The sequence below is a fragment of the Amia ocellicauda genome, chromosome 7, assembly GCF_036373705.1.
Source record: "Amia ocellicauda isolate fAmiCal2 chromosome 7, fAmiCal2.hap1, whole genome shotgun sequence".
NCBI lineage: Eukaryota > Metazoa > Chordata > Actinopteri > Amiiformes > Amiidae > Amia > Amia ocellicauda.
The window spans coordinates 38,005,742-38,032,992 of NC_089856.1; the positions used below are offsets into that span (position 1 = coordinate 38,005,742).

Below are 27,251 nucleotides of genomic sequence, written 5' to 3' on the forward strand. Positions count from 1 at the left end.
CAATGTACAACACTGGAGCCCATGCAAGGCTTTGTGCACTACAAGTAAAATATTTTGTGCACAATATGTACACTCACCTAAAGGATTATTAGGAACACCTGTTCAATTTCTCATTAATGCAATTATCTAACCAACCAATCACATGGCAATTGCTTCAATGCATTTAGGGGTGTGGTCCTGGTCAAGACAATCTCCTGAACTCCAAACTGAATGTCTGAATGGGAAAGAAAGGTGATTTAAGCAATTTTGAGCGTGGCATGGTTGTTGGTGCCAGACGGGCCAGTCTGAGTATTTCACAATCTGCTCAGTTACTGGGATTTTCAAGCACAACCATTTCTAGGGTTTACAAAGAATGGTGTGAAAAGGGAAAAACATCCAGTATCCGGCAGTCCTGTGGGCGAAAATGCCTTGTTGATGCTAGAGGTCAGAGGAGAATGGGCCGACTGATTCAAGCTGATAGAAGAGCAACTTTGACTGAAATAACCACTCGTTACAACCGAGGTATGCAGCAAAGCATTTGTGAAGCCACAACACGTACAACCTTGAGGCGGATGGGCTACAACAGCAGAAGACCCCACCGGGTACCACTCATCTCCACTACAAATAGGAAAAAGAGGCTACAATTTGCACAAGCTCACCAAAATTGGACAGTTGAAGACTGGAAAAATGTTGCCTGGTCTGATGAGTCTCGATTTCTGTTGAGACATTCAGATGGTAGAGTCAGAATTTGGCATAAACAGAATGAGAACATGGATCCATCATGCCTTGTTACCACTGTGCAGGCTGCTGGTGGTGGTGTAATGGTGTGGGGGATGTTTTCTTGGCACACTTTAGGCCCCTTAGTGCCAATTGGGCATCGTTTAAATGCCACGGCCTACCTGAGCATTGTTTCTGACCATGTCCATCCCTTTATGACCACCATGTACCCATCCTCTGATGGCTACTTCCAGCAGGATAATGCACCATGTCACAAAGGTCGAATCATTTCAAATTGGTTTCTTGAACATGACAATGAGTTCACTGTACTAAACTGGCCCCCACAGTCACCAGATCTCAACCCAATAGAGCATCTTTGGGATGTGGTGGAACGGGAGCTTCGTGCCCTGGATGTGCATCCCACAAATCTCCATCAACTGCAAGATGCTATCCTATCAATATGGGCCAACATTTCTAAAGAATGCTTTCAGCACCTTGTTGAATCAATGCCACGTAGAATTAAGGCAGTTCTGAAGGCGAAAGGGGGTCAAACACAGTATTAGTATGGTGTTCCTAATAATCCTTTAGGTGAGTGTATATATACATATACACATTGGGGGGTTGACCACAGTGTCTACATTAATTTCAACATTTATTTATTTATTATTTTCTTTGTGTATTTATTTTAAATTTTTGCTTGGATTATCCTTCATATAGACTACCTACAAACTATCTCAGAATAACTAACTAGAGTAAGTATAAATAATATTCACATAGCTAACTCTCACAATCTCTCAGTGATCTCACAGATCTCTCTCACAATAAAGTGACACCATGCATTTAATGTATTTGGTTTTGCCACCTCGTTTTTCAAACCTGAGACAGTAAGTGTCGAAAATATCGGGACTGTATCGAGTGTGAGTGCCAAGCAGCCCATCATTAGAGACAACTACCTGGTAACAAACTTTTGGCTGGTGTATTTTGACTATTCTTTTGGATTTGTCATTTGGACTTGTTTGCTGTTAGTCTTGTCTTTCTTTTTTATCAGTTGCATGTTTAGAGGGGGATCTGTTTCACAGTGTAGTAGGCTCAACAAAGAGCTAGGGTTTGATTTTGGTTTTATTTTGTTTTCATTCACTTCTGCACTGTAGTAATAAACCTGTACTTACTGCACTATACTCGCTGTCCTTGTGTCCATTTTTTGAGGCCCCACCTATTACAAGAGCCCAGCATCATGGCAACTCCCGTATATATATATATATATATTGAGGTGCAGAGATATATCAGTTGGTCATGGTATCGGGAACTCTTTTTTTGGTCATTATAGCTGAAAATTTTTACCGATACTTATGTTGGTTGTGGCATTTAATGTTGTGACTTATAAACCATGAAACAGTAAAGTATTTGCTGTGGTCTAAAATGTGTGGTCAGTAGCAGTAAATATGTCTCAAATGATTGCAATTTGGATTTTCTTTTTTTTAAATAACATCAGAACTGCAATTTTTCATGTGAAAAATTTCAACACAACACATTTAACACACCATCTCAATACATACCCTAAATACAATGACTACTTAAAGAAAAAGGCAGAACAGGAAAACACTGAACCAAAAAACTATCATTACCTGAAGCATTTAATCGATCACAGAAATTCAGAAGTAGAGATGGCAGGGCTAAAGAAGTCACAACCCATTTAATGGAATTTATATATTTTGATGATCAGCCCTCAAAAACCTTCAGCTTATGCTAAGTTAATAGTAAGTTACTATAATAAGCAGCCTTTATTTTACACTGGATATAGGTCTATATCCATATTCCTTTTTTAAATTTGCTTTTGCAAAATAAAGTTTGCCATACATACTAAGTAAATGCAGGCATGTGTAGGCACTCAGGACAGCCAAAGGGTTGTATTACAGTCTTCCATAAGACTTTCACTGTGGTTTGGGCTGTTTGGTCCTGCACTGGGAATGCCCAAGCGAAATGAGAAAACATCAACCATCACCAGTATACACAGGTAGTAATTCCCGGGTCGACCTAGAGACAAATGGTCTAGGGCAGGGATGGCGAACCTTTTTTGGCTGAAGTGCCCAAAGTCTGGTTTGTATACTTTGTCAAGTGCCAAAGGGTGCCAATAATAAATTAGGGATATAAAAGTTTATACAGGGGCTAAACATATATATATTTTTTTACAATATTTATGTTTATTTTTTTGTTGTAATAAAGTTATTAAGCAAACATGCTAACAAAACAAACCGCAATACAAAACAATCTAAAAGTATGGACAGAGAGGACAATCCCACCCACCAGCCACCTGCATACATTGCCAACTTCCCCCCACCTTGAACCCACCCACTTATCCCTCTGTAGTCTGGAAAGCAAGTGCAGCTCCTGTCTGCTGATGGGACTTCTTCTGCAGAATATGAAGCTGAATGAAGTATATTCTTCCCAAAAATATGCAGGTTCCATTTTTGCTAATAAATTATTTTCAATGTACAATAGTAATAGCACTTCACTAGCTTTATCATTTTGGGAATATGTCTTTAATCCTCATTCAAATTAAATCAATCAATCTGTATGTATGTATGTATGTATGTATGTATGTATGTATGTATGTAGTGGAACACCATGCCAAAGTATGTCACAACTTTAAAGAATAAAGAATAAGTGCATCATACAATGAATACATCATTTAAATGTTGCAGTATTGCTACAGTGCAGTAAATGCATGAATCACATTTCATCACGCATTAAGTTTGAGGATTAAAATGCTAACGTACATTTAAAAACCCCATTCAAATCAAAATCTACCCCCAACATCAAAGTCCCTCAGTTTCTCCCATTGCCCTGCCGTTCTACTTACAAGTAGAAGTTTGTTCATTTGGCCGCATTAGTAACCCCTCCATATTGTTTTGTGTTTCGTCTGCACTTGCACTCAATCATTACCAATGCACCTTTGTTTTGTTCAAAGTATATTTACTTAATATCTTTTACATTTTGTAAAAAAACTAAAACGGGTAGATTAATATACAGTTTGTGGCACTTATGTTTTAAGACACAAATAAGACAGTGGTATCAATTTACCATAAGTACGAATGTGCACAAATGTATTCTACAAATCAAAGGCATAATTTACTTATTTCTTGAGAATTTACAGCTTTCTTTTTCCAACTTCATGAAGTTTTTAAATTGTAGGAGTGTTAAATATGAATGATTGTGGCCATTTCTCCATTTGATACAGGAAATAATGGTAAACAAAATTATGTCCACCCATGTGTTCAACAAACCTGTAGATTGTTGACCATAATTAATCAGTACAGACTTTGTCATCTTCCTGCTCCCAGAGTGCCGCCAATCAGGTTTGCATGCCAACTTATACAGCTCTGCGTGCCACTCTGGGCACGCGTGCCAAAGGTTCACCATCCCTAGACTAGGGCCACTACTTCCAGGGGATAAGAGGTAACAATGGGGACCATGGAGGCTTCTCCTCCGGCCGCGCTTTCACCCAGGAACAATGCAGGCATGGGGCTGCCCGCTTTTTCTAATATTCTTCCATCTCGTGTCAAAAGTACCTCTCTTGCAACATGGAATACGTTGAAGTACTCCCCACATGACCAGTAGCCTCCTGGTACTCCACCCAGACTTTCATTCCCCACCCCCGAGGGACAACCACCTGTAACGACCCTTCCCCTATGAGGGCCATGATCTTTTGGTGAACCATTATGCACTCATGGAGGGCTAACTGAGGCCACTCTTGCAATACACACCAGGCTTCTAATGGCCAAGCGTGATAAACCTCTACAGGAGGGCTCTGTCCCTTTTCCAGCCATTCTCGCACCAGCCGCAGCGCTGAATCGTCAGCTTGCCAGCCAGCCCAAGGGAACTCCTCCGGCATCCCTGACTCTCCTGAGGCCCCTCCAACTGCACTCATCCTGCCCCCCCTCAGCCTGTTCAGCCAGGAGCCTAGATAGTATATCTGCATTCTGGTTTGACATACCTGGCCGATGCTTAATATCAAAGGTAAAGTTCGCCAACTCTGCCACCCACCACCACAAGCGGGCCGTACTGAGATGCACTAGGGGATTATTATCAAAAAAAGGCAGTAAATGACATTCCCCATAGGTAGTAGTAGATGGAAAACCTGAATGACTACACCATCCTTGGTTTTACAAGGGAGGGAATTCGTGTGACACAACTCACACTTTTTTAGCATTCCAGGCAGACTTTTGACACTGGACAGTTAAACTTCTTATGAACTTCTGTAAAAAGAACAACTCAAATCTGACCTTCAGAACAGAATTTACAGCCATTTATATTAGACTACCAACAGCCGGAATAACTATATACAAATAAAAAAGAATACTAAACAGGGAAACAGAATTCCAAAGATCTGGCTTTTGAATATTGTCAATTTAGGCCTTACATATGCCGTTTCCGGCCCCGGACACTAAAACAGGTGTTTCCACTTTTTCCAGGTTTTGTGGACGTTAACTATCTGCTGCCAGACATGGCTGTAAGCGCCCGTCATGCCCATTAAGGAAATACTTCGCTTTCAGAAGCAGAGATGTGTGCTTGACTTGTAGACAGACAGGGAAGAGATCAGCTACATTATGTCGGAAGATATAATCTCAAGTGCCGTGTGTGATCACAAAGAAATTAGTTTTATTATAGCAGCATGGAATTAAATCCATGTATTTAAAAAAAAAAATCTGTGGTTATATTTTATTTTATATTAGCTCGCTCACATAATGTGTTCATTCGTTTTACATTTAATACATTCTAGGGTCTTAAAGCTCATAAGAGTTAGACTTAAGATAATGATGTGCTTTTAATGTATTTTAGCTGTCTCAATACCGAATGATAAGGCATCATTTAAAAAATAAAAACAACTGATCACTCAATGCTAAATAGCTCACAACACTCAATGCTAAATAGATCACATCACTCAAGGCTAAATCACTCACACCGCAGGGAGGTGGGTCAGACAACAGTAGGTATGACATGTGATATCAAAACATTCAGAATACTTTTAACCTATATATTATTTATTTAGTTCAAAATTTATTTTTTCAAGGTAAAAAAAGCCGCACTATTAATTTAAACACCAATTATATAATTATTTTTAAAAACTCCAGAGATAAACTACAGGTCACCGTCTTGGCTCGTCAAATGTACCCTAACCAGACCAAGTTCTTTTTGGAGGCATTTGAGGAAGCCACCAAAAAACCCTACGGGTACTTGATTGCGGACTTAAAAGCACAAACCCCAGAAGACTTTCGCCTCAGAACAGGTTTGTGCCCGCCCGATTGGTCGGCAGTGTATGTGCTAAAGAAAAGGAAATACATAAGAATGTCTGTTCGGATTAAAAGAAATCTGCCGCTTTTGCAAATGTTATTTGAGGGGAGCCCACGCCATAGGAAAGCTGTGCTGGCAGCGGCCCCCTTGGATTTGATCGAGACCCTGTGTGAAATAGCTTTAAACATCTTACGCGGTAATATACCCCTAACCCCTTCTCAACATTCTAAACTCAAAAAACAAAAAGCTGTTATCAAGATCATCGCTAATAAGAAGTATTCTATTAAAAGAAAAAGAAAGAAGATTAATCAAACCGGGGTTTTTATTGGCCCACTGTTGAGCATAGCCGTGCCTTTCCTAACCAGTCTTCTAGCTTCCAGAGTGGGTTAATAATGGAATATGCTCAGAAAATGTTTTTGATCCCTCAGGAGCAGCTTGAGAAACTGAGAAAAAATGTTGTCAGGCCAGAACCCATTAGACAAATGGCCGAAAACAACCTGGACTCTGAAATGAAAGCTATATTGGCCAGGGCCGATTTAAATCAGTATTCCAAAGCCCAGTTGTATAGAAACACGTTACAGCGCTACCTCCGTCTGGTTAGACAGGGTGAAAAAGATCAAAACACTTTAACTTTAACCATGGCCTCTCAAGAAAATGGTTCTGGGGCTGATGCGGGGGCTACGGTTGATAAAGATATTGCGGTGACCGACCCTGTTGAGAGTTCAGAGGGAGATGTTGTAACTGATGTTTTGAGAAACATGCCTGCCAGAAGCAAAAGACATGCGGAATATATCCTGCACAAAATGGTTCAGAAACTGCGGGTAATGGCTTGGAATGAACAGGGTGAATTTGTTTTTAAAGGACAACTGATCAAAGGTTCACACATGTTTGATTTGTTGAAGAGCGTCACTAGCACTAATAAGGTACCCGCTAGTCGCCGACCTATAGGCTGGAATGCTTTCCTACATGCGATGGCCTGTCTGAACATGCCCCAATCAACAGTTCCTAACCAGGAAACGCGACAAAAAATCCATCTGTGTAAAGAGGGGGAGACTGATGTGACTCCGACATCTCATTACTCTGACCGTGCTGAGCGACTATCCTCAGGATCTAGCCACCGTTGGGAAGCTTAATAATCTCATGTTTTTATTTGTCCCCCCTGTAAATAATGACCTGACCAAACAATTTTTTAATTTTTTAATTTTTTTTTTTTTTTTCAAATGTTGTACATTTATTTATAACATAACCCATGCTTTGTATAAGAATTGTGTTAAATAAAAACAAAACTAATGATTCAAAGGCTGTTTTCATTATTTTTTCACCTTAACACGCATGACATCTTTTAAAATCCTCGCAAGAACACCCCATCTGTATACATGGTTGGCTAGGGCCGTAAGTCAATGTGTTATAAGGGGGGGTCCACAGTGTCCTGACAAACTCTGTCACTTTTTTATCATTTTGTCCTAAATCCTCGCTGTACAAGGCCATAATATCGGGGTATGACCTTCCTTTAGATCTATGATATACGAAAAACACAGTGTTGACCACAAGTGAAGGTCTGTAGACTTTTTACTTGACGACCGCTGTAAATGGTTTCTTGGCAGTTGTTGAGCAGAAAGTTATTGATCTTCCGAGGGAAAGGTCTGAAATCCGGGGGGTTTCCATAGGAATAAAAAAATTCACCACGGTGGTCCTCCCTTAGATAAATAGCCAGCCAATGTTCTCCGGGCATATTTTTAGGGTGTGTGTTAATTATGTACATTGCGGGTAAATTCTTGATCTTGATTCTTGATTTAGGCAGCTGGTCGCAGGCATAGACTCCTTGAAACAGTTTCCGTGAGCAGGCCATAGCATTCATGATGTGGTTGAGCTCTCTGGTGTTCATTTTAATAATAATCATACAGAACATTTCTCCTCTGGTTCACCTCAATAATGTTGTCAAACACAGCGTACACGACCATATTTACAGTGCGTGGTAGAGGCTGCTTGAAACGCATCTCCAAATGCATATTGCCCGTCTTCACCAGCGAAAAATGTTGTCCACACTCTTCATCAGGGGTCAGGTTGAATCGGAACAGTATTTCCGGCGATCGATCAGCAGAGGTTGATCCTTGAGATGGCGACCCATAGCCAATACTAGACTGTAATATTCACGAAAAACATTGCCGTTTTCAAAGTCTGGTTGAAAAGGTCTGGATGGAACCTGCACCCCATTGACGTACAACGCTATAAATTCCGCATTATAATGTTTAAAGTTAAAGGGATTCTTGTTGCAAACCCCGGTAAATGCATCATTATCCACGAGCCCAATAATAACCTGTTTTGTGAGCTGTCCTAGAAACAGATTTTCCTGGTTCATCACCCGCGTCCCTGCGGGGATACTGTGGACTTTCATATAGACTCTTTCGATCGGGTACTTGGCGTTTGCCGTCATTAACGCCTGCGCATGTCCTAGTTTAACCGCCGGGGAGACGGACACTTTTTTCACAAACAGCGAGGCCGATAATATGGTCAGTTTATATTTTTCAGTATCAGGGGTCATCAGACAAAAAGCATTTTTACTACGGATCATTTTAATTTTAATGTCTACCCCATTGAGCATGAGTTTTTCTTGGAAAAATATGTCTGCATGAATATGCCCCATTAGCTCAAAGGTCCGCCCTTCTGTTGAAAAGGCTGCTCTTTTTTGCAAACCCTGATTGAGTCCCTCTGGATCCTTGTCGTCCATAGCTCCCGGGGTGTCTTTGAAGAAAAGGCCGGGGCTGAACTGTTTGCTTAGGGTCTCCTCACTACAATTAAGGATACACTCCATCATGGCTCTATAGGGGTAAGTATTGCTGCTTTGACTAATGAGCCGATCTCCCAGGGTCACATCCACCTGTGAAAACATGGTGGCCACCGGGTAATTGATGACCCCAACGTTGGTCGTCTTCTCGAAATGTGATATTCAAATCAATATAATCCTCGCCCTTGCCTGCTATGAAAAACTCCAGAGGGGCCGTGTCTGAAATTGCTGAAAGAGGTGGAATCTCTACATATATGCTCTTATCTATACTCGTTTGAGTGTATAGAACTGTAAACAGACCAGTTCTGATTTGACGCATTCTTCCGATAGACTGTGGACAAGAGACATGTTTAAAAGATGTATTTTGAGGCTCTATTTGTCTTTCTTTGAGACGTTTTTTCTTGTGCTGCTTCCTTCTCCGAGTGTTTCCACGATATGTTGGAGAATGAGCGATTCTTCGTTTTTTGTTAGCCATGGATCTTCGTCGCTCTGGTGGACACCTGCTGTTTCTTCTTTTACCCCCACTCCTCGCCATTACCATGAGACCCGAACCCTCCTGATGCTCATAGCTAGCTGCCCGGTTCATAACATTGGTGAACACGTCACTAACAATGTTGTTAGCCGCTGATTTCAAGTGGGGTCTGGCTATAGCAAAGCCTCTCTTAAGCAGGGGTACGGCCATTCTAAAGAGACCACAAAAGAGCCCTCCTAGACCGGCTCCATACATTGTGGGGGCTCCTACAAAACCAGGCAAGCCGTTCCCTGCTTGCATCTTGTAATAATCCACATAGGCGCTAGGATCGACATAACCCCTCAAGGTATCCATTTTAATAATGTACGCACTGTTTCAGGGGTCGAAAATGTAGTTTGACAATAACTTTACCGAAGCGGAAGGGTACGTTGATATTCTGATCCGATTTTACTTCGATCGTGATGTTGCCAAAGTGGGTCTTTGAGACTGGTACGTAGTGTGGCTTGTCATAAGTAATTGTGACCATGTCATTGCTTTTACCTTTAATAAGTACATTTCTCAAAAGGGGGACATAACTATCCCCGACCCTCTGGTGGGTTATGATATCCGTATACACATAAAGAGTGTAAAAGCCGCCCCTGATGTCGACCGGGAAGGGGGCCACCACTTCTGAGAACATGCTCTCTGTGTCAGAATAGAACCCTAATATACGGCCCAGTTGGCCGCTGGTTTGAATGCTAACACCCAGTTATGACACCTTGTACACTCTGTTTTTAATAGGGTTGTAATATAGCTTGAGGTCGGGGTTGCCTTCTGAGAACTGTTTATTCATCTCATCTAATATTTTATCCACATTGTCATAATAACCTCCTTGTATCGTGAATGTCCATTGACTCTTTTTAACATCATCAAAAATGGCGAAGGTGGCATCCTTATCTTGTAAAACAGACCAAGTGTAAGGATACTGTATTTCCGCCAACCCCACTTCCCACGACCCCCTTAGATCTATAGATTTTCCAAATTGTACCGTGTAACTGGATATTTCATTTTTAGGATATATATCGAGAGAGGCGTTACTGGGTAGAGTCACGTAGAAGCCTCCTGATTCCATCTTGAGTATCGAAAGTAATGCCCCCACCACACCTGCGGTCATGTTGTTATAAGGATTGAATATCGCAAACCTCTTGTTCCGGGACCCAACTATTGAACTTTTCAGGCCATCCTCACCATTTCACCAACACATATTTTTTCCAGTTCTGGTTTTTTTCAGCTAATATCTTTTCAACTCTGTATACACTGTCTTTACCCACAATAATTTTTTGTAACTCGGCTTCGTAAAACATTCCTTCTATATCCTCCCCGTCATAGTCTTTTAACCGGTACACGGGGGGTTTCTAGCCAACTGCTCGGTAACTGTAAAATATTCGTCAGAAAATGTTTGTTCATAACCTTTGGCAAAAGTACTCCGTAGCTTTGAAACGCGAACCACATCACCAATGTTGAACTTATAAGTAGTTTTTCCCTTCTTAATAAATGGTCCGTATACATTTTTATAGACCTTAAAAGAATTACTTTGATCAACATCTATAGGCTTCATTTTAATACTGGTTTGATACCCTTGGTTGTAAGCCTCGATAAAATCCTGAACTTTATCAAAATACATGAACGCTGTAAAATATCTCCACATTTTGGTCTTTATGGTGTGGTTAAACCTCTCCACCACCGATGCCTTAAGCTCATTACCGGTGGTGAAATGATGTATTTTGTGTCTCTTCAGTAGATTCTAAAATTCTCTGTTGAGAAACTCTTTTCATTTATCAGTCTGCAGTTTTTTAGGACATCGACCCTGGCCCAATATATCCTCAAAGGCCCTTGTCACCGCCCTACCTGTTTTATTATGTAGAATGCGAGCCCAGGCATATTTCGATAACACGTCGATACACATCAACATAAATTTGTGACCATTGTTATGTTTTGATAAATTTGACATATCGACTAGATCCATTTGCCATTGTGAGTCTATGTCAGTTGCATATACGCGTTTTCTTTTAAAGTTAATCCAGAGAGGTTTATGTAAGGTATAGACGTCTTGTTCCCATAACCATTCTGAAACAACCACATTATTAGCCTTCACTCCTGCCTCCGTGAGTCCTCTTTGAAAACCCTTCTTACCCGCCAAACCCACAATCTTGGATGGGTTGTAGTATAGTTCCTGCATTTGGGGAGCTTGCCAAGTTATTCTGTCAAATAAAAACCACAGACCAACACTATACGCAAAGTTTTTATACAAGGTTTTTTTATTCAACTTCAGGAGAGCAGATACCCCTTTTTAGAAATTTGAGAAAATTATAACATACACAACAATTTTTTCTACGGTCCAGACAAAAATAAATCAGATGATTGGTTACTTGATCTATATCAACAAATACCTGCTTCTTTATCTTGTAGGCACACACCTCAGTTACATAAGTAAATAAAACAACAATATGGGCTATTTTAAAAGTAAACAGAGGTGTATTAAACATGCTCAGTAAAAGGTCATACAGATGTTGATGAAATGGCCTAATATCATTCTTGGCCCCCTTGAGAGCTTCATCCCAGTGTTCATACCCCCCGGTCTTTGTTACAGTAGCCATTAACTTTTCCAAGTTTGAAAGTTGGTCCTCATCGATGGTTAAATCTGTAGAGAAAAGGCTCGCGTTGGCTACTTTTTTGTCAAGCACATGGTGTAATAGAGCTCTCAGGTTAGCTGCAGACTGTTGATGACTGAACCAGTTGCAGAAGCAGTCCAGAACATTCCCCATATTCAAAGTCCCTTAGTTCAGGTCAGAGTCTGAATCAGTGGGGTAGATGTCGAATTCTTCGTCGCTGTTCCCAGCTTTAACTTCTTTACGGAAGAAATAAGCTTTTAGCTTGCCAGCGGTTTTTCTACTCGGCTCATCCAAGTCGTTGTGCAGCTGACCAAGTTTCTCTATTATAAACGGCTCCTTTTTCAGCTCCAGCAAAATCTCATCTATTTTCTGGACTTGCACCGGGGTGACATGTAGGTGGGAGTAAGACAGCGCCTTGATTAGCGCAGGTTTCAGCCACGGTTTGTTCAGTCTTCTGTAAAACATATCGAAATAGAACTGGAAATAGTAGCGGTCTGGTTCAAACAAACAGCTGTGTCTCAACTGACTGGGGTGATTCACTTCACAACCCAGACAGACTTCTTTCAGAGCTCGGCTGATGAGAGCACCAGGGTGCTTTTAACCACTCTGCTTACTTGGTCACGTACCCCGGGCATAAATCCAGCGTCTTCATCACGCCCCCGAGATTCTCATTGATGCTCATTGGGTTGCCTGGTGGTTTGTGGGGTGTTTCTACATCCATTGGATCGACCCCCTCCTGAGACGCACAGACGGTAGACAGTTCAGCAAAATCGAGGCCCTCCAGGAGCTCCAGAGGCTGGGGCTCACCGAGACTCATTTGGACATCCATCGCACAGCAGGCTGTTTCGTCCTGAGGGACCGGGGGTTGAGGTCTTGGAGGGTAGCCACAGTCAGAGGGTTCTGGAGTGTATACAAAATCTGGGGAATAGAACCAGGGGAGATCCCGGGTTTGAAGAGGTCTGTAGAGCCTGTCGACGTCCACAGCTTTCGGGTAAGACATTCTCTTTAATTTTAAACCATGAATGAAGTGTTGCGCCTTTTATCCTATCTCTTCACTACATCACGACAGACCGCCCTCTTAGAAGAGAGTAGCCCCTGAGCCGCCAGACCCCCCTCCAAACCCCCACAGGTTGTCTGTTTTATCATCGTCGTTGTCCTTCAAGGGGGATATATAATCCATAATCCAGCATATTCTCCTTCTAACAGAATCCAGTTCCGAACATTTGATCAAGATGTCAAAACCGTCATTTATACAGGTTATGACCTCTTTCAAGAACGGCCAGTCCAAGTCATCAAACATGATTTCGGTAACCTGTTTTTATGGCTCCTCCAGAACCCCTTCAATAGGGTTTGTAATCAGGGTCCTGCTAAACAAAACCTTGCGATCAGTAGTTATCGATAGACTCTTCACCACTCTACCGTAAATCTGCAAGCTTTCCAATTCACACCTTTCAAAACCCTGAGTCGGAGAGCCCGTTTCGGTTCTCTTGGACCCTCTTGCAGGTCTTCTAGAGTCTTATCCACAAGACCCAGATCTCTCCAGGCCATCACCTTCAACCAGTCCTCATAAGAGTATTCAATTATCGTCTCAAAAGGTTCCAACGTACCCTCCTTCTCTCCCAATCAAAAAGCTCCACTCCAACAATGCTGGGGTCCCTTTTAAAGCGGTAACCCCGTTGAGCCCCCCAGAACAGCACCCAGGTGCGCTCAATCTTCAAATTGGTGAGTACAGGAACCCTTGCCCGGGCTTGCTTCTTGCGGGGTTTCACGTTGATGTCGCTGGACATGTTGAAGAGGCTGGATGTTTCAGATGCTGAGAATTAAAGAGGTATTGCCTAAAAGCAGTGCGGGTTCTTAAATAGAGAGGAGAGTTTCGGGGGCGGTGCCTTCAGAGGGGGTGGGGGTATTTATGGGTGGCCTTGTTGTTCAGGGTTTTAGGGGCGGCATTGTTGTTCAGGGTTTTATGGGTGTACACTTTCTGCCAGATATGACGTAGGAATAATTAAGGAAATATCTCTACCTAAAATCACGCCCCCCAATTATGACGTAGGAATATTAATAAGGTTAGGTCATACATCACAACAAAATAGGCCACGCCCATATGTCCCTACTATTTACTGAAGTGGAAAGCCAGAAAGGAATCAGGACCAGAACTTCTCCACCAAAAACCTGGAATCTTGGCAACCTCAGTCCTCAAGTCTGCCAGCCATCCCCATTATCAAACTGAATCTAAGTAAACCACACAGGCAGTATATTTCATGTACTATCCAAGGATTAGGTAAATCACAGTTACATAAAACCTAGTTGTATATGGGATCTAAGTTGTAGGAATGGGTAGTGTAATACTTTAATTTTGTTATTTTACATTTTTTTAGATCTCTCGCTCACTCTCACTTTTAATATTATCCACCCTGCTTTTCTCTCAGGGGGTATCTTATCTTTGCAATTACAGTGAGGGAGAAAAGTATTTGATCCCCTGCTGATTTTGTACGTTTGCCCACTGACAAAGAAATGATCAGTCTATAATTTTAATGGTAGGTGTATTTTTACAGTGAGGGACAGAATAACAGTAAAAAAATCCAGAAAAATGCATTTCAAAAAAGTTATAAATTGATTTGCATGTTAATGAGGGAAATAAGTATTTGATCCCCTGTCAATCAGCAAGATTTCTGGCTCCCAGGTATCTTTTATACAGGTAACGAGCTGAGATTAGGAGCACTCTCTTAAAGGGAGTGCTCCTAATCTCAGCTCGTTACCTGTATAAAAGACACCTGTCCACAGAAGCAATCAATCAATCAGATTCCAAACTCTCCACCATGGCCAAGACCAAAGAGCTGTCCAGGGATGTCAGGGAGAAGATTGTAGACCTACACAAGGCTGGAATGGGCTACAAGACCATCGCCAAGCAGCTTGGTGAGAAGGTGACAACAGTTGGTGCGATTATTCGCAAATGGAAGAAACACAAAATAACTGTCAGTCTCCCTCGTTCTGGGGCTCCATGCAAGATCTCACCTCGTGGAGTTTCATGATCATGAGAACGGTGAGGAATCAGCACAGAACTACACGGGAGGATCATGTTAATGATCTCAAGGCAGCTGGGACCATAGTCACCAAGAAAACAATTGGTAACACACTACGCCGTGAAGGACTGAAATCCTGCAGCGCCCACAAGGTCCCCCTGCTCAAGAAAGCACATTTCTGGCTCCCAGGTATCTTTTATACAGGTAACGAGCTGAGATTAGGAGCACTCTCTTAAAGGGAGTGCTCCTAATCTCAGCTCGTTACCTGTATAAAAGACACCTGTCCACAGAAGCAATCAATCAATCAGATTCCAAACTCTCCACCATGGCCAAGACCAAAGAGCTGTCCAGGGATGTCAGGGAGAAGATTGTAGACCTACACAAGTCTGGAATGGGCTACAAGACCATCGCCAAGCAGCTTGGTGAGAAGGTGACAACAGTTGGTGCGATTATTCGCAAATGGAAGAAACACAAAATAACTGTCAGTCTCCCTCGTTCTGGGGCTCCATGCAAGATCTCACCTCGTGGAGTTTCATGATCATGAGAACGGTGAGGAATCAGCACAGAACTACACGGGAGGATCATGTTAATGATCTCAAGGCAGCTGGGACCATAGTCACCAAGAAAACAATTGGTAACACACTACGCCGTGAAGGACTGAAATCCTGCAGCGCCCACAAGGTCCCCCTGCTCAAGAAAGCACATATACAGGTCCGTCTGAAGTTTGCCAATGAACATCTGAATGATTCAGAGGAGAACTGGGTGAAAGTGTTGTGGTCTGATGAGACCAAAATCAAGCTCTTTGGCATCAACTCAACTCGCCGTGTTAGGAGGAGGAGGAATGACCCCAAGAACACCATCCCCACCGTCAAACATGGAGGTGGAAACATTATGCTTTGGGGGTGTTTTTCTGCTAATTGGACAGGACAACTGCACCGCATCAAAGAGACGATGTACCGTCAAATCTTGGGTGAGAACCTCTTTCCCTCAGCCAGGGCATTGAAAATGGGTCGTGGATGGGTATTCCAGCATGACAATGACCCAAAACACACTGCCAAGGCAACAAAGGAGTGGCTCAAGAAGAAGCACATTAAGGTCCTGGAGTGGCCTAGCCAGTCTCCAGACCTTAATCCCATAGAAAATCTGTGGAGGGAGATGAAGGTTCGAGTTGCCAAATGTCAGCCTCGAAACCTTAATGACTTGGAGAGGATCTGTAAAGAGGAGTGGGACAAAATACCTCCTGAGATGTGTGCAAACCTGGTGGCCAACAAGAAACATCTGACCTCTGTGATTGCCAACAAGGGTTTTGCCACCAAGTACTAAGTCGAAGGGGTCAAATACTTATTTCCCTCATTAACATGCAATCAATTTATCAACTTTTTTGAAATGCGTTTTTCTGGATTTTTTGTTTTTTGTCTCACTGCTAAAATACACCTACCATTTAAATTATAGACTGTTCATTTCTTGGTCAGTGGGCAAACGTACAAAATCAGCAGGGGATCAAATACTTTTTCCCCCCACTGTGCATGTCATCCATTTACATTTTTAATGAATCTATATCTTGTAAAAAAAATAACAGCTTCTCACCTCAAGGTGAATTAATGCAGATCAACCTCACCACTAATCTGAATTCATATTAGTAAGGTATTGTGGTAACTTGCTTATCAACCCGGTCTAATTTTCAGAGGACTTGACCACTGTGGGTTATATGTATGTGTAACACTTTACTGTGGATAAAAATTGTAGCCGACTACGCCGTTGGAGAATACTCCAAACTAATAGATAAGGACACGCAAGTTCTTTTAATTGGGGGTTTCAAAATGAGTCACTTTCCACAGACCATATCACACATTTTCATGGGAAGGATTTCTTTATTAAAAGTCGGTTTTAAAAACAATACACTGTTGGGCAGTCCAACATCAAGTGTCACATAACTAGCAGCATACGTAACCTCTGGTAAAGTGCTGGTGCAGATAAATACCCTTATTAAGAATAACCACTCACCAGCAAGTGGCCAATCACCAGCAGGTGACCTAATTGATCCCTTTACCATTCCTAGCTCCAATTAACCAGATTACTAGAGGGAGATAGTTCAATCTAAAACCCTCGTGTTATATATGGGGGTCTGAATAATTGCATTTCTTTCACGGTGTAACTGTTTAAACAAGGTCACTGTCTCACGGTACTGTGCTAGAGATTCCTAGAAGAACAGATTCAGATAAGAAACAGTTTTCACCAGGGATCTGGGCTTGATACATCCTACAAGCCCCCCTTATTGTAAACATTACGTATGCCTTAATATTCCTGGCCAGTTGTCAGGCAGAAACTGAGCTTCCACTCATCATGGGATAGACATGTGGGCCCTGTTATCTTTCTCTCCTGTCTGGTCTGCATAAAAATGCCTGTACTTTGTAACGTCTCTAAGACTGTTCTTGAGATTGCCTGTTGAACACCTCTGCTATGTGGCCACTCATAATTAATTCCTCTTGATTGAAAATACATATCTCTCTCGATTATTTGGACTCTTCAGGATCACTACATAACAGGACTTTATTCAGCAATTATTATTTCTTCTGATACTGATACCAGGCAAACAAGCCATACTCCAGTTAAAAGTCCTAGGTAAATTGAAAGTACTTAAAAGAAAATCAATAACCACAAACCAATAAATTAAGGGCAATTTTGTCCATTGCAACTTTGTTCCTGTATCATAACAGACCAGCTGTCACGGTCTCCCCTGCTTCTACTTTAGTTCACCAACAGAGGTCTCCCTCTCCCAAATACTAAATTTAGTGCTTCTCCTTTCCTTTGTCCAGCCCAACCAGTTTCTCCACATTCTTTCCTTCCAGGTGCACCTGTTCTGTCCTCCTCTCCTACCATTGGCTAATCACTCATTCACCTAGTTCAAACCCTCTCTCCTACACAGTATTGTTTCTGTTGTATCTGTTTCCCAGCTTAATTGTGAAGTCTTGCATTCTCTCCCAGATCAATTCTAAGCCTTGTTTCTTGATTGCTTAACCATGTTTTTTGACCTCTTGTTTTCCTGTCTCGTTTACCCCTTTCAGATCTCCCCACTAGCCTGTTTGCTCGATCGATTGACCTTGGACTGTCCCTGTTTACTCTCTCTCGTTTGCCCTTATCGGATTATCTGCATCAACACAACGCCTGCACTTGGATTCTTTCCTTTAGTCCTTGAGGACGTCACACCAGCATCCTTCACTCATCCCTTTAAACACATTATTACAGCTGTGAGAATTATTCTACATAAGGGAGATCTGAAACCACTATTTAAATAATGAGATTTAATATGGATGTAGTGGTCAAATTCTCTGTCTGCTTGTTTCTGACTATTAAAACAATTCAGGGCATTGTATGAATCTTAAACTGAGTTATTTTTATCTTTAGTATACACTGTGGTATGCAATTAAATTCCATTGCAACTTACAAATGCATGAAGCTAAACAAATTACTTTCAATGAGCAATTATTCAGCTATGAGTGTTGTGAGAATTCATGCTTTGGTGCATTGTTTAATTAAAACACATGAGATTTACATTGCCCTATAAAAAGGCTAGGAAATAAAATATTCTGGCTCTAGACGGGAAACAGGTATCAATGTTGCTGCTTGTAGAAATAGTATTACTTGCTTTTTTTGTAAGGGCTGAAAAGCCAGTTTGTCAGCCCTATGGAAAACAAGACCTGCCTCAGTTTTCAAAAGAAGGCGACATCATTATAGGAGGTGTTTTCTCATTCCATGTAAAACCCATCCTCATGAATCCTAAATTTAAAGCCAACCCAGAGCAAATACAATGTCAAGGGTAAGTGATGATTTTAAATATAAAACAATAATTATAGTATTTGTGAACTCAAATGCATTTTATTTTAATTCCTTAGAATTTTATCAGACAACTGAAGCAGTAAATGCAGCAACAACATACATAGATGTGCTACTAGTTGCAGCAGTTTGATAATTATAATCTATAAGCATTCTCATGATCTTCATCATCATTTCCACATTTACCATTTTGTGTCATCAAGAATTTTGTGAAATTAATCAATGTATTTCTCCTACAGTTTGAGCCTTGTAGAATTACAGTATCCTCAAACAATGATATTTGCCATTGAAGAAATAAACAACAGGTCAGATATTCTTCCAAATGTTTCCTTGGGATATAAAATATATGATTCCTGCCGTACTGTAAGTTTGTCTATAAAAGCATCACTGGCTTTAATGAATGCGGAACAAACAAATCGCTCAGAAGAGTCCTGCACCAAACCAACCACTGTACATGCAATCATTGGAGATACTAGTTCCACACTGTCAATAGGAATTGCAACAACAGTTGGACCCTTTAAGATACCAGTGGTGAGAAAATGTTATATTTTGTGCTAAAGAGGAACAAGGTTAAATATATTTGTCAATGTATCTGTATTTCTCTCTAAGTATCTCTCAATCTATCGATATGAGTGCATTAAATTAATCAGAAAAAAGCCTTTCTTGAAAAATATAAAGAATCAGTGTTTCCATCTCAGATCTGATCATTTAATTGCCTCTGTTCTGTACAAAATTAGGAATCACTTGTTGCACAGGTTGTATCCCACTTAAAAATACGAACATTTTCAAAGACAGAAATGTCAAAAGAAGTTGAAAATAATCTTATGTTACTTGCTCACAACTAAAAATGTTTTAAAGACATCAGAAAAACACTAAAATATATCATTATTTTTCATAATGTTATATTCCATCTGTATCATACAGATCAGTCATTTTGCTACCTGTGCATGCCTCAGTAACAGGAAGGAGTTCCCCACCTTTTTCAGGACAATCCCCAGTGATTATTACCAAAGCAGAGCGCTGGCAAAGCTTGTCAAGCATTTTGGATGGACCTGGGTTGGGGCAATTAGGACTGATGATGATTATGGCAACAATGGGATGGCTACTTTTATACAAGCTGCCCAACAGGAGGGGATTTGTATTGAATATTCAGAGGCCATTTATAGAACTGATTCTAGAGAGAAATTCCTGAAAGTTGCAGAGATTATAAAAAAATCATCCTCAAAGGTAATAGTTGCATTTACAACTGATGCAGAACTAGTTCTACTGGTAAAAGAACTGCTGATTCAGAATGTCACAGGCCTCCAGTGGGTGGGCAGTGAGGCATGGGTTACTTACAGGTATCTGGCATCATCAGAAAGTTACAAAATTCTAAGTGGAGCGATTGGCTTGGCAATTCCACATGAAGACATACCAGGTTTGAAAAATTTCCTTCTAAATGCCCATCCATCAAATGCACCTGGAAACACTGGCTTCAATGAGTTTTGGGAAAAGATCTTCAACTGCAGTTTAACAGATGAGCATAATAATCGATGCACAGGGATGGAGGCTTTGAAAGAAATAAATAACCAATACACTGATGTCTCAGACATAGGGATACTATACAATGTATATAAAGCAGTGTATGCTGTAGCACACTCATTACATAATCTGTTTACATGCAAAAACGGCCAAGGACCTTTTCAGAATAAAACATGTGCAAACAAAAACAAGACAGAACCATGGCAGGTAAAACAAAAAGGTTTCTCTTATGTTATTCAGAAGATTGATTGTTCATTTTGGCTCTGTACACCATCACAATGGATTTGAAAAGAAACAATCAACATGTTCTTTAAGTGTAGACTTTGATCTTTAATTTGAGGGTAGTACCTCCAAATTGGGTGAACATAGTTGTGCAGGATTTACACCCATTTGTATATGTGGTCCTCCCAATTTTAGGGGCTCAAAAGTAATTGGAAAAACTAACATAATAATTAATTAAATTCTGAGTTTCAATACTTGGTGTCAAATCCTTTGCAGTCAATGACTGGCTGAAGTCTGGAACCCATAGATATCACCAGATGCTGGGATGTACAGTTCTACAATGTTCTGCAATGTCCAAGTCAATCACTTGGCCTGAATCCAATTGAGCATGCATTTCACTTGCTGAAGGCAAAACTGAAGGCAACACACCCTCAAAATGCCTTCAAATCCATTATGGAGGCATTCAGAGCCACAATAATGAAAATTATGTCCTTCTCCAAATATTTATGGACCTAACAGTGTATATATTTTTTTTTTTCCTATAGGTGTTACATTACCTGAAGGAAGTTAACTTCACAACCTGGAATGGAGAAAATATTTATTTTGATGAAAATGGGGACCCAGCAGCACGATATGAATTAGTGAACTGGCAGCTTAAGAAGGAGGGAATCGCAACAATCGAAGTTATTGGTCTATATGATGCCTCCTTACCAGATGGACAGAGATTTGTAATGAATGAAGTCAGTGCTGTGTGGGCTGGTGAACGGGATGAGGTAATATGCATACAGGCTGAAACAGAAACAAACAAGCCTTCATATACACATTGAAATAAATATAAAATGCAATAATTATAGATGATTTGTCTTGATTTTAAGCTTGCCTTATTCTGTAATTGTAGTCTTACTCTGACTTCATAGCTCTGTGTTTCAGGTGCCAAAGTCAGTCTGCAGTGAGAGCTGCCTTCCAGGGACTCGTAAGGCAATTGTCAAAGGAAAGCCAATCTGCTGCTTTGACTGCATTCCATGTGCTGAGGGAGAAGTCAGTAATATAACAGGTAAGCAATAAATTATTAATTATAAAGGTACTTAATTTAAAAGACAATAAAAAAACAGCAGCAGAACAAAAATGAGGAAAAATATAAGCAGGATTTTTATTATGTGTATTATTTTCTTTTTTTTCCCTTACCGAGTCAAAGTCTTGCTTATCATTTAAAGTATTATTCCTGATTTACCGTTACCATTACAAAGTGTAATACATTACAAAGTGTATAAAGGATGAGTGATAGTCAATATTTTTTTCTACTTTCAGATTCAGTGGATTGTGCCAAATGCCCTTCAGAATACAAATCAAGTGAACACAAAACTCAGTGTCTCTTAAAAACTGTTGAATTTCTTTCTTTTCAAGAATCAATGGGAATAGTATTAGTATCATGCTCTGTGTTTGGAGCTTTTCTGACCATATCAGCAGCAATTCTTTTTTTCTGGTACAGATATACTCCAATAGTCAGAGCCAATAACTCTGAGCTCAGTTTCCTCCTGCTCTTCTCATTAACTCTGTGTTTCCTTTGCTCACTTACTTTCATTGGCCAGCCCTCTGAGTGGTCCTGTATGTTGCGCCACACAGCATTTGGCATCACATTTGTCCTGTGCATCTCTTGTGTTCTGGGGAAAACAATAGTGGTGTTAATGGCCTTCAGGGCTACACTGCCAGGCAATAATATTATGAAATGGTTTGGGCCCACACAGCAGAGGTTAAGTGTTCTTGCTTTCACACTCATACAGGTCCTATTTTGTGTCCTTTGGTTGACAATTTCACCCCCTTTTCCTTATAAGAACACAAAATATGATAAAGAAAAAATCATTCTAGAGTGTGATGTAGGATCAGCAGTGGGGTTTTATGCTGTGTTAGGGTATATTGGATTCCTCTCTGCCATGTGCTTTTTTTTGGCTTTTTTGGCTCGTAAACTGCCTGATAACTTCAATGAAGCCAAATTCATCACATTCAGCATGCTCATATTCTGTGCAGTCTGGATCACCTTTATCCCAGCTTATATCAGCTCTCCTGGGAAGTTAACTGTAGCAGTGGAGATATTTGCAATTTTGGCTTCCAGTTTTGGGTTGCTTTTTTGTATTTTTTTACCCAAATGTTACATTATTCTATTGAAACCAGAAAAGAATAACAAAAAGCATTTGATGGGTAAAGTGTCCTCCAAATCACTTTAATAAAGAACAAACAGGACCCCTTTCATTACATTCTATGCTTGTGCAGAATATACACTTTTTCCAGCAAGATGTGCTAGAGTTTTTGAATGTTTAATATATATATATATATATATATATACAGCTCTGGAAAAAATTAAGAGACCACTCCAAGTTCAGAAATCAATGTTAAGTGGTCTCTTAATTTTTTCCTGAGCTGTGCATATATATACACATATATATGAAAGCCGGACACAATAACCACAGAGAGTCTCGGGTTCCGGCGGTCCTGCCTTTATTGTGATTAGCTCAATAGTCCAACAAAATACAAAAGGGGAATCAAGGCAAACAATTACACACACGAGCAAACAAACAGGGTGCCCCAGGCAATCAAAAGGTAGGAATGCCAGTCCTCCAGCACAATGGTTAGCTCCTTCACTCAGGGAAGGAGAGAGACTAAATAGCTGATGCACAGCTGCCGCTGATGTCACAATCGCCTCGGTGCTCATTGGCTGCAGCACAGGCAGGCAGGTGTGAACAAATGCTGTCAATTAACAAAATGAAATTAACAGAAGAAAAATCTACATCAAATCCATATTTGGTGTGACCACCCTTTGCCTTCAAAACAGCATCAATTCTTCTAGGTACACAGTTTTTGAAGGAACTCGGCAGGTAGGTTGGCCCAAACATCTTGTAGAACTAACCACAGTTCTTCTGTGGATTTAGGCAGCCTCAGTTGCTTCTCTCTCTTGATGTAATCAAATACAGACTCGATGATGTTGAGATCAGAGCTCTGTGGGGGCCATACCATCACTTCCAGGACTCCCTATTCTTCTTTATGCTGAAGATAGGTCTTAGTGACTTTCGCTGTATGTTTGGAGTCATTGTCATGCTGAATAATTAATTTGGGGCCAAACAGATGCCTCCCTGATGGTATTGCATGATTGATAAGTATCTGCCTGTACTTCTCAGTGTTGAGGAGACCATTAATTCTGACCAAATCCCCAACTCCATTTGCAGAAATGCAGCCCGAAACTTGCAAAGAACCTCCACCATGCTTCACTGCTGCCTGCAGACACACATTCATGTACCACTCTCCAGCCCTTCAGTGAACAAACTGTCTTCTGCTACAGCCAAATATTTCAAATTTTGACTCATCAAGTCAAGAGCACCTGCTGCCACTTTTCTGCACCCCAGTTCCTGTGTTTTTGTGCATAGTTGAGTCGCTTGGCCTTGTTGCCACATCGGAGGTATGGCTTTTTGGCCGCAAGTCTTCCCTGAAGGCCACTTCTGACCAGACTTCTCCAGACAGTAGATGGGTGTACCAGGGTCCCACTGTTTTCTGCCAGTTCTGAGCTGATGGCACTGTTGGACATCTTCCGATTGCCAAGGGAAGTAAGCATGATGTGTCATCTGCTGCAGTAAGTTTCCTTGGCCATCCACTCAGTTTCTTTGTGCTTCTTCAAAAGAGCTTGAATGGCACATCTGTCTACAAAATTCCTGACTTTGTGCAAGTGTACCTAGAATAAATGATGCCATTTCGAAGGCAAAGGGTGGTCACACCAATATGGATTTGATTTAGATTTTTGATCTATTCACTCACTTTGCATTTAGTTAATTGATAAATACAATCTATTAACATGTCTATTTTTGAAAGCATTCTTACAGCATTTTTTCACACCTGCCTAAAACGTTTGCACAGTACTATATATATATATTTCAGAACCATTACAACAATTATTACACATTAAAGTATGTTTTATCTATTGTCTCTGTACTTACCCATGCTGATATTAGCTGCTGTTTCTGATACAACACAAGGTCTGTAAATAGAAGTTCTTGAGACTTGCTTTTTTAATCATCAGTACTTTTACGTATGCTGTGCTGTTGATGGAAACTAAAGAAAGCTCATCCCTGTGTTATGATGTCATTACCGGTCATTTCCGGTCACCCTGCATGCTTGATTAAAGACCAGCTTTCTGAACACAAGACTGTGTCTTGAATTATTTTAAGTGACTCTTCATATAGTACACATTAGCTTGGCAGAATACATAACTTGTACATAACATTAAATTAATAATGAACATCAAAATAAATATACCTGTAAATATGGTTGACAGGTATTAGGTAAAGACTGAAAGAAATAATGAATAACAGACTCTCTTTTAACCTTACCTTACGCTCTCCGTATTTGCACTATCATCTTTCGAATTTACATTTAAAATGCAATATTTGAAATATTTACATTTGAAAGACCACAGGAACCTGGCCTCACCGTGTGCTAAAACTGATAAAACGAACATTGGAATGACTTACCAATACCAATACCAATAGATATGAAGTTAGCATTATAGTAACAATTTTGAATTTTTAGATTACTATATATATACTATATATACTATATATACCCATATGTGTGTTATATGGCTCTACAATAAGTGAATGCACCCATGGTTAGTGGAGAACGTATAATAATGGGGGCGAATTGTCGCAGGGATCAATTGTCACAGGGACCAATTATGGTGCGGGTGAATTGTCGCTGGTGCGAATTGACGGGGACGAATTGTGGTGGGACGAATTGTCAGGGACAAATTGACGTGCTCCCCTTAAGTACTCTTGAAAGTAGCTACTTTTTTACATTTGCTGTACAAGTACTGTTTGAATGGGAGACTTTTTACGTTTACTGGAGTACGTTTTTGATAGAATATTTTTACTTTTACTCAAGTATGACTTACAAATACTTTTTATCTTTTGGAAGAATGGTGATCCATCCCTCCAATAGAGTTCCAGAGACTCATAGAGTCTATGCCAAAGCACATTGAAGCTGTTCTGGTGGCTCATGGTGGCCCAACACCTTATGTTGTTTTTTAATTTAATTTCTCACCCGTCAGTATATAGTTCATATTCATATACAATACATATATATACACTCACCTAAAGGATAATTAGGAACACCATACTAATACTGTGTTTGACCCCCTTTCGCCTTCAGAACTGCCTTAATTCTACGTGGCATTGATTCAACAAGGTGCTGAAAGCATTCTTTAGAAATGATGGCCCATATTGATAGGATAGCATCTTGCAGTTGATGGAGATTTGTGGGATGCACATCCAGGGCACGAAGCTCCCGTTCCACCACATCCCAAAGATGCTCTATTGGGTTGAGATCTGGTGACTGTGGGGGCCAGTTTAGTACAGTGAACTCATTGTCATGTTCAAGAAACCAATTTGAAATGATTCGACCTTTGTGACATGGTGCATTATCCTGCTGGAAGTAGCCATCAGAGGATGGGTACATGGTGGTCATAAAGGGATGGACATGGTCAGAAACAATGCTCAGGTAGGCCGTGGCACGATGCCCAATTGGCACTAAGGGGCCTAAAGTGTGCAAAGAAAACATCCCCCACACCATTACACCACCACCACCAGCCTGCACAGTGGTAACAAGGCATGATGGATCCATGTTCTCATTCTGTTTACGCCAAATTCTGACTCTACCATCTGAATGTCTCAACAGAAATCGAGACTCATCAGACCAGGCAACATTTTTCCAGTCTTCAACTATCCAATTTTGGTGAGCTTGTGCAAATTGTAGCCTCTTTTTCCTATTTGTAGTGGAGATGAGTGGTACCCGGTGGGGTCTTCTGCTGTTGTAGCCCATCCGCCTCAAGGTTGTACGTGTTGTGGCTTCACAAATGCTTTGCTGCATACCTCGGTTGTAACGAGTGGTTATTTCAGTCAAAGTTGCTCTTCTATCAGCTTGAATCAGTCGGCCCATTCTCCTCTGACCTCTAGCATCAACAAGGCATTTTCGCCCACAGGACTGCCGCATACTGGATGTTTTTCCCTTTTCACACCATTCTTTGTAAACCCTAGAAATGGTTGTGCGTGAAAATCCCAGTAACTGAGCAGATTGTGAAATACTCAGACCGGATATATATATACACTCACCTAAAGGATTATTAGGAACACCTGTTCAATTTCTCATTAATGCAATTATCTAACCAACCAATCACATGGCAGTTGCTTCAATGCATTTAGGGGTGTGGTCCTGGTCAAGACAATCTCCTGAACTCCAAACTGAATGTCTGAATGGGAAAGAAAGGTGATTTAAGCAATTTTGAGCGTGGCATGGTTGTTGGTGCCAGACGGGCCGGTCTGAGTATTTCACAATCTGCTCAGTTACTGGGATTTTCATGCACAACCATTTCTAGGGTTTACAAAGAATGGTGTGAAAAGGGAAAAACATCCAGTATGCGGCAGTCCTGTGGGGGCGAAAATGCCTTGTTGATGCTAGAGGTCAGAGGAGAATGGGCCGACTGATTCAAGCTGATAGAAGACCAACTTTGACTGAAACAACCACTCGTTACAACCGAGGTATGCAGAAAAGCATTTGTGAAGCCACAACACGTACAACCTTGAGGTGGATGGGCTACAACAGCAGAAGACCCCACCGGGTACCACTCATCTCCACTACAAATAGGAAAAAGAGGCTACAATTTGCACAAGCTCACCAAAATTGGACAGTTGAAGACTGGAAAAATATTGCCTGGTCTGATG

At 40.9% G+C, this 27,251-nt stretch overlaps 1 pseudogene; it reads left to right on the forward strand.

Annotated features, from left to right (window-relative positions):
- Positions 1-21,767: 21,767 nt before the first annotated feature.
- On the forward strand, positions 21,768-22,782 carry LOC136753897 (extracellular calcium-sensing receptor pseudogene; annotated as a pseudogene).
- Positions 22,783-27,251: the final 4,469 nt, after the last annotated feature.